This window comes from Muscardinus avellanarius (genome assembly GCF_963383645.1).
Source record: "Muscardinus avellanarius genome assembly, chromosome: 15".
Taxonomy (NCBI): Eukaryota; Metazoa; Chordata; class Mammalia; order Rodentia; family Gliridae; genus Muscardinus; species Muscardinus avellanarius.
In genome coordinates this window covers 8,781,566-8,791,110 of record NC_137801.1, presented here as the reverse complement: position 1 = coordinate 8,791,110, position 9,545 = coordinate 8,781,566, and the positions used below count along the sequence as shown (strand labels likewise).

At 39.5% G+C, this 9,545-nt stretch overlaps 1 pseudogene across 1 annotated transcript; it reads left to right on the top strand.

Moving 5' to 3' along the window:
• Window positions 1–4,828: 4,828 nt before the first annotated feature.
• On the top strand, window positions 4,829–5,443 carry LOC308274086 (glutathione S-transferase P-like; annotated as a pseudogene). The gene has a single exon. The product of its transcript is annotated as a glutathione S-transferase P-like (transcript).
• Window positions 5,444–9,545: the final 4,102 nt, after the last annotated feature.

Below are 9,545 nucleotides of genomic sequence, written 5' to 3'. Positions count from 1 at the left end.
CTGGAATGTTCTTATCCAAGATATTTGTGTTCATCTGATTACAGATTTTTATTCAAATTTCATTTTCTCGGCAATGTTCTCCTGGCTTATCAAATTTATAATGGCGACTTCAGGTTGTAGGTGAATTCCCTCTCTACTTTCTCTGCTTAATTTTCCTTCATAGTGCTCATTATCCTCCAACTTACTGTATCTTTTTGGTCACATATTCTGTTTACTTTTTCTTTCATTTAAAATGTACATTTTAAGAGAGTGAGTGTTATCAGTTTGGTGGTACTGGGGTTCCTGGAAGCCCTTCTACCTCCGGGCTACACTCCCACTCCCAGACCTATTTTTACATTTTTATTTGGAAACAGGGTCTCCTAAGCCAGCGCGGGCGGCTGGCTTCGAACCTGCGTGATCCTCTTGTCTCCGCCTCCCAAGCGCGGGGATTACCAGCGTGCGCCACCACGCCCAGCTTATCAGTTTACTTTCTGTTCATTCACTGCTATATCAGTTCAAGATATACATTCACGGCAGGGTATCAATAAGTACTTTTGAATAAATTAATGCTATGTGGTCCAGGTCCTTTTGAATTCACTTAGTCTCTACATCATAGCTTCTTCTTATGATCATGTCACTGATTCTGTGTTAAGCATTTACCTCTTCTGTTGTTCAGAATGTCTCACTTGATTCTATTTGGGAAAAACTGACCAAAGGAAAGATGGTCATTTGTGATATGTTCATTGCTGCCCTGTAATTAGGCTTCATAGTGAGGTTCCAGTCGATACAAACACATGCACACAGCACTTGACTCCTTTTTCTCTACTTCTCCATCATTAGACATATTAGTGAGATTGATTTTCCGTAACATCTACTACTTTGATAGAGGACTAATATTTAAAATATAGAGAGAACTTAAAATCTTAACACTAAAAGCAAGCAGACCATACAAAATGCACAATTGAACTAAATAGATACTTCTCAAAAGAAAAAAAAATACAAATGGCCAGTAAATATATGAACAAATGTTAGACATCATTAGTAATCAGGAAAATGCAAATCAAAACTACACTGAAATTTCATCTCACTCCATTTAGAATAATAAATACCGGTGAGGATGTGGGGAAATAGAAACTCTCGTATACTCTTGGTGGGATTGAGAAATGAGGAGAAAGAACAGGGAACAGGGATGGAGGAAAAAATAAAAGAAAGACACACTCTGAGGATATGTTTTTGTACAGTCTACATTTCTCCTTCACATAACCATAAAAATAAAGTTAAATAAGACTGGAAGAATAAAATACCCAAATGTGACATAAACCACAGGAAATGAATCCAACTGTATTTCAGGTGAATAACAAAACCAAACTGAAAAAAAAGGAAAGAAAAAGAAAACATCACATTTGACACATTTTAAAACAGATTAATTCGTTTTCCACATCAAAAAGTTGGCACGTTTTCTCAGTAAAAGGTCAGATAGTAAATACAGTAGCCTCTGCGAGCCCTCTGACCATTGCCCTACATACATGGCCTTTGTGTCAGGAAATCAGCCACAAATAATATGTAAATAAAGAGAGAAAGGGAGGAGATGTGCCTAGGTTCTAGTAAAAACTCTATGTGATATTAAAACTTGAATTTCATGTAAGTTCTGTGTGTCGTAAAATTTTATGCTTCCTTGATTTTTCTTTCAACATTTAAAAATGTAAAAGTCATTCGGAGCTCATGGTCAATATAACAACAGGACAATCCAGAGCAGGCCCTGGGACTGCTGTTCAGTGACCCTTGCATTATATCACAGATTCAATAATAATTCAGCTTTTTATTGCCTCCAACATCCGTTTTAATTCTAGATATTGTATTTTGGCTTAATATCATTCTTCCCTATAACTCAGTTAGTTCATTTAAAACCTTATCTACTGTAGGACCAACATAATTTTACCTCACTTCATGACATTAATATTTTCCTATATCCTGAGAGCACAAAGCAGGTGAATTCTAGGCTTTTCCCCCTACCACTTATATTGAATTATTTTCAAAACAGATGCTTTCCTCCGGATCTTTAGTGCTACATCTCTCTCCTGCACCTGTCATATTGCTTTTGCATGGCCTGTGATGTTATTTTCTGTTGCTCTGTTCTTGTGAGTTTTTATTTGGCATGAGAGCTATAGGTGTCTGCTGGTTACCAAAAGCCAGGGAAGACACCCTGGTACTCTCTTTTATTGTCCACCTGGGTGCAGCCTTAGCATCCTCTTCATGTCCTAAACTGTGTGTTAAGCCAGATGTCTGGTGCGTGGTGGGCCTTAATCCATTGTTGCCTTGTGAAAAATGGAATCCTTTTGCTGTATACTCTCAGTATGGTCTTCTGATTATCATAATTCTTTCACATCCTGCCTTCTGCTTTTTTGCCATAGAAAAATATTCTTTATTTAAATTTAAGAAAATTTAAGATGTCAGTAACAAGAGTTGTCACTTAAAACATGACAGTTAAGATTTCATCATAGGACAAACTCTAGACAAAGAAGGAGATTCTATAAATGAGCAAATAAGGTGAACTGAGGGGATGAGAGAGGGAAGAGGGAAATCCTGTAATGCACATGATGCACTTTAACAAACATGCCAAAGTCAATCACTAAGCCAGACATGAGGAGGAGGGAGGGGGAGGGAATTGGGTGGGAATTGGGTAAGGACTAATTGGGTGATGTGTGCATGTATGTCTCCGCCATCTTGACTAAATTAAGATGTATGACTACAATGCACCCATAAAACAATTTTAAAAGAGAAAAATATTAAGTTAAAAATTTAAAAAGCCTCCTCTCTGCTGGCTCTTTAATCCACAGCTTCTTCAGTTTCACTGACCTTTTCTCAGGACATACAGTTGTTGTTAGGATACTTATCATCCTATCTTTCTCTTGGGTCTCTTGAGTCACTTTCACAAACCAGAGTTTTTGGAACAAAAGTGTTTAGAACAAATGAAGAAAAATGATGCAGGTTATCTGGGTTCTACACATCAGGGTCAGGAATCTGATTGGCAGCATTAGAAGGCTTTTTATTTGGTTCCAAACTTGGAGAAAGAACCTTTGAAAGAATAAATGACTTGTCATCTACAGCAGTTCTGTTGACACAGCAGCCTCATGTTCCTTGAGTCTTCTGATTGGGACCACATGGCAAGCATTATATTTGCAATTAGCCATCTTTTTAGCAATCTTTGGATTTTTGCTTGTGCGTGATGCTATGTGGTACTATACCCTGCTGACTGGCATCCTGTGCCTTGGGCATAAGAACATATTTCTAAGGCTTCTGGCTGTATGAGGCCTTGGAAGACTGGTGCTATGCTGCTGCTCAGCAGCCCATCCTTCTGTATATTTGAAACAACCTGTTCATTTTTTTCTTGTACAAGGTGGGGCATGTAAAAACATACTGCTCAGAGCATGCTGCCCCTCAGTCTTCAGCTGCACTTGAAGGATTTACTGCTGACAGTATTTTCTTCAGCACTCTTGTTTCCACAGCTGGGCTTGGTGAGTTCAGGTGTAGCTGAGAATAACTGGGCTGTGGGTGAAAGAAAAGAAGCAAGCCTGGTTTTACCTGAGTGGAAGAGGGCCATGTGTCCTGAATGAGTGGGACTGAAGGCTTTTTTGTTCAGACATAGAGGGGTGTGCCTTTGAAGGAGGTCAAATTGTGGAGGTGGGCATATTTCCCATCATTCCTCTTCTCTGGGTAGAATTTTCTGTTTCAAAGGTTCAGGGGGAACCCAGTCACCAATTATTCTCCAAGACCTTTTCTGCAACATATAAGAATAATACCTTCTGAGCCTGGCTGCCATTCATCAGAATCCTTACTACTAATAATATTAAAAGTTTACTACTAAAAATATGCTTTCATAGGTTTGGTATAAAGACAGTAAGTGATTTATTTAAGATTTTTGCAGCAAGTAAAGACAAGCAACAGAGGCCATCAATACAATAATACTGGGAGACTTCAATACAACTCGCATACCATCAGATTGGCCTTCCAGACAAGAGATTAACAAACATATTTCAGACCTAAAGAAAAGTATAAACCAAATGGACCTAACAGACATTTACAGAATATTTTATCCCACAAGAGCTGAATTAACATTCTTCTTAGCTGCTAATGGAAGCTTCTCCAAAATAATATTCTCGGCCCCAAAACAAGTGAGTTAAAAAGCTGATGTAATTTCTTGCACCTTTTAGATTATATCTGTCTCAATCAATATTCTGTCTGCTATAACCCAAGTCAACTGACTACACAACTTAAAAAAGAAAGATCTTTGGGGTTCTCAGAGGTTTTTATTTTTTGTGTTTTTCTTTTTTTGAGATCTCAGAGCTACAGTTCATGTCAGGATGGTTACATCTGCAGAATTTATGGCATGGTGGTAAGCAGAAAGAGAGAGAGAAGAGGAGAAGAGAAGGGGAGAGAAGAGAAGAGAAGAGAAAGAAAACAAGCAAGAGGATTCAAAGGCAAAAACACAGAGTCTAAGGCCACACCCACCTGCCTAGGTTATCACCCAGTAAATCCAATAAATAGATTTATCTATGGATGAAATTACTGCCCTCATATCTTAGTTATATCAACTCGGAACATTAATACATGAATCCTTCAGGGTACATTCTATATCTACCCTTAACAATAATAAAGTAGGCATCAACAAAAAGAAGATCATGTGAATAACACATATACTCAGAAATTGAGTGATATCATCACTATGAATAAAGATTGGGTCATAGAAAAAAATAAAGGGAGAAATTAAAAAATTCTCAAAGTCGGCCCCAGCCCTGCCACCGAGGTCCACCTCCGCAGCCACGAGCCGCCCGCCAGCTACGCAGCAGTCATGCCGCCCTACACCATCGTCTACTTCCCTGTTCGAGGTCGCTGGAGGCCATGCGCATGCTGTTGGCCGACCAGGGCCAGAGCTGGAAGGAGGAGGTGGTGACCAAGGAGACCTGGTCCCAGGGCTCGCTCAAGGCCTCCTGCCTCTATGGGCAGCTCCCCAAGTTCCAGGATGGAGACCTCACCCTGTACCAGTCCAATGCCATCCTGCGCCACCTGGGCCACTCGCTGGGGCTGTACGGGAAGGACGATCGGGAGGCGACCCTCCTAGACATGGTGAACGACGGCATGGAGGACCTCCGCTGTAAAAACATCACCCTCATCTACACCAACTATGGGGCAGGCAAGGACGGCTATGTGAAGGGGCTGCCCGGACACCTGAAGCCTTCTGAGACCAGGGCGGCCAGGCCTTCATAGTGGGCAACCAGATCTCCTTCGCTGATTACAACCTGCTGGATTTGCTGCTGATCCAACAGGTCCTGGCACCCGACTGCCTGGACGCCTTCCCCTTCTCTCTGCCTACGTGGCGCGCCTGAGCACCCGGCCCAAGATCAAGGCCTTCCTGACCTCCCCCGACCACGTGAACCGCTCCATCAATGGCAACAGGAAACAGTAAGGCTGCCGCCCCGCTTCTCCAGGACCAATAAAGTTTCCAATACAGGAAAAAAAAATCTCAAAGTCAAATGAAAATAGATACACAACTTAGCAAAATCTTTAGAATTTCTAATTCAATTTCTACCTAAATATGAAAGTATACCTCTTCCATACACAACCTGCTTCTACAGAAATTAGGTTGCCAAGAAACTATTAACTGACAAAAATAAAGCAACAAAAAGGCAGAGTACGCTGGGCCTGGTGGCGCACGCTTGTAATCCCAGCATTGGGGAGGCTGAGACCAGAGGATCGCGGTTCCCTGACAGCCTCAGCTGCTTACTGAGGCCTGCTGCAACTCAGTGAGACCAGGTTTCAAAATAAAGAATAGAAAATAGGGCAGGGGGTGTAACTCAGAGGTTGAATGCCACTGGGTTCCATCCTCAGATCTGCCAAAAAAAAAAAAAAAAAGAAAAGAAAGAAAAAAGAAAGAAAGAAAGAAAGAAAGAAAAGAAAAGAACAGAAAAGAAAAGGCAGAGTATGTTTGTGTGAAAGGAAAGATAAAGTGATTCATCCATTGAATAAAAGACCAATTGCACTCAATATGTTTTATGGGATTTTGTCTGATTCCCTCTCTGATTTTCTAGTAGACATTGGTATGAAGATACAATACAGAAAGAAAGGCTGTGTTGTCACACTTCCAAGATCTCTAGCTTTCTGATTTATACGTCTGTCTGCAGCAGTTTGGGGAATGTAGACACCCATGATGCATACTGCAATCCATAAATTAATGAGTGATTAAAATCTTACTAAGGCAAACACATAGCCACAAATCTGAATGATGCATGATTATTACCATCCATAGCCAGCAGATGCATAGAAATAATTGGCTTTTAATGCTCATTAGTCAGTTTTATTACAAATAATGTATTTGCATGATGTTTGTAAATTTATGCTCCAGTGGGAAGACAGGGTGTCAGTACAGGATAAACAGGCAACGCAATTACAAAAGGCACAGCCAAAATTTATTAATGGCCCAAAGCTCCATTTATTTAGATGTTTGTTTTTAATCTTGCCTCATCCCGAAACAAAATAATTTAAAGGGATTTGAAGAAATATAGCCATTGTAATAATTTTTAAATAAAGACATTATGAAGAAAGAAAAAGTGAAGGTCAAAAATACAATAAATCTGAGGCAAAGTTAGTATGCAAGATGAATATCGAAACATCCTGTACGTGTGCTGAACATGTAATGCAAAGCAACCTCTGCGTTAATTAGTACCCAAACAAAAGAGTGAAAACTTACAAGGATAAAAGATTTGTGGTGTTGGGCGTGGTGGTGCAGGCTTGTAATCCCAGTACTTGGGAGGCGGAGACAGGAGGATCACAGGTTTGCGGCCAGCCTCACTACTTAGTGAGGCCTTCTGCAACTTAATGAGACCCGTTTTTAAGATAAAAAAAAATAGGGCTGGAAGTGTAGCTCAAAGGTATAATGTCCCTGGGTTTAATCCTAAATTCTGCAAAAAATTTTTTTTTAAAAAAAGATTTGTAGTATTTATAAGTAAGAACAAATTTTTCTTGAGGAAAATATTAACATTACTTGGTAAAATAACCAAAGAAAAATTTATCATACAGTTGGCTATGAAGGAGACATGAGCATAGAAGGAAGCTACTGTTCAATACTTTATGGAAAATCTGAGAGCGTTCTGGTGATACTTCAGCATCTAGATGGATAACTTTCCACCAAATCACACTTTCATGAAGATTGTACACCAGGAGAATCTACCTCTCTTTCCTATCCCTTTCCCTGCTATATTTGTGCACACCTTTCAGTCTGTCATCCTTCCAACCTACCTAAATTTGAATTGCAGTTGTATAAAAGGTAAACTCTCATCTTCTGCCTCATTGTGTCTATGTAAATCTAATCACAATTGAAGGGGAGGCCTTTGTTGATTTTCTTACACATCTTTTTCTTCCCTAAAGTGTATTACTTGTTTCTTTTTTCTTCTAGCAATACTAATTCAACCCTAAATTCTTCCCCAGAAATGAAAAAAAGTTCTCATGAGGCTTGGATGCATCAGTATCATGAAGTTTCTTCTACTTGAAGACTTCTCCCTCTGTAGCTCCTATCAGCCCAGGCTTTACCTGGAGTCTTCCATGAACAGTCGTGGATATACTCCCCACTCTCAAATCAAATTCCCAATTTAATGAATCCCATCATTTTTGATGTCTTCTATTTTTTAAATTAAAATGCCTCCTTGAACAGCTATGTAGAAGAGGGTATAGAGATATTTTTTTAAGTTTCCGAACATCTCAAATGACTATTTTATAATCATATATAGATAATGGTATAAAGGGTATATAGATGATGTGGATACTATAGAATACTGGGTGGAAATATAGACCTCTGTCGGTATTCATGGGAGATAGATTCCAAGAGTGCTAACAGATTCCCAAATTCATAGGTGCTGAAGTCCCTTGTGTAAAATGCCTTTATATTTGCACATAACCTACACACATTCTTCTGGTCCACTTCACATCATCTCTACACCACATATATAAAATACCTAATGCAATTTAAATTGTTGTTTATGGTATTTAGAATATAATGACAAGGAAACAGATGTCTGCACATGAGCTGATAGTCCAGGATCCCTGTAGACTGTCATTGACAACGTAGGGAAAGAAGGAAATTAACATCACCCTGGGACGTAATTGCAAACCTATGATTTTTTCCATTTAGTGTTAATAGGAACTATTTTTTCATCTTCTTTGGGTAGAAAATGACCACAATCATGGCCACAAATCATACATGGAAATCATTGTTAATCTGCTATGTCAAACACACCCAATCTGGAACCGAAGTTACAAATGCCATTTAGGTTATCACTGGTAAAATTTGTAGTAGTACACTGACCTTCTCCAGCTTTTATTTGGATTCTGCAGAGGACAGACTGATGAACTGAATGGAAGTTGTCAGGGGATGCTCTACAAGCACGACTTAGATATCTGTGAATGTGTGATTCCTCTGAACGTCATTTTTGACACATCTCTAGAATGACATATCCTTTTTTTATTTTGCATGTATGGGGATGGAACCCAGGGGCATTCAACCTACAAACTACAGCCCTGCCCGATTTTTTATTTTTTATTTTAAAACAGTGTCTCACTAAGTTGCTGAGGCTGTCTGCGAACTGCGATCCTTCAGTCTCAGCCTCCGGAATGCTGGGATTACAAGCGTGCGCCACCACACCTGGCTGCCATATCGTTTTTTACTTTACTGTCTTGGCTTGGTAGGGCAAGAAGTTTCAGAAGAGACTGTGAAAAGGAGTTGATTTATTTACCTATAGTTGGTTTGACTCTGGCCAGACTCCATCTATTCTACCACTGGTCTCATGATGACCTTCAGGCTTCTGGTAGCAGTTCAATTTGAGTTTTCCATCTTCTGTGTACAAAGTTACCTGAGCAAATGCTTATTGGTCCATTTGGAGACTTACAGGGGAGTTATAACAATGACCCCTACACAGCTCCCTATGGTGTTTTAAGGTTCCTTATCCTGCTCTCCCTTTTATTTATCTGTTTCTAGGTATAAACACTGGCCACAGCCAGTTTTGAAGCCATTCAGGATATTATCACTCTTTTAAGTGAAACCAATTTTTATGTTACCAGATTATTCATCATTGATTCCTTTGAATGATGCTAGCTGAATATTTTCCTTACTGGCTTTCTATAGATTTTGACCCTAAAAACACTGTGTCTTATTATCTCTGTTACTCTCTGTGGGCAAGACCTCCTTGCCTGCCTCTGTAGTCTTGCCACTTATTACAAGAATTGTGTCTGCCTGGACTTTGATAATTAAGGACCACCATGTGGCCTCAGTGGAGATCAGATCATCCTCATTGCTATACAGTGGCTTGTCCTACTTGTCAACCCCAACTACAAAGAAATGTTACTGATAAACTTCTTAGTAATGAAGCTGGTAGCTCTCTCAATAAAACACCTCTTGTTTACTCTAGGACTTTTCATAGAAAATAATCATATGGTGGACTTTTCATATATTTTATATCCTCTCAGGGAATTCATTTCCTAGACTTGTAATTCCACTTCATATTATAAGACATTATGGT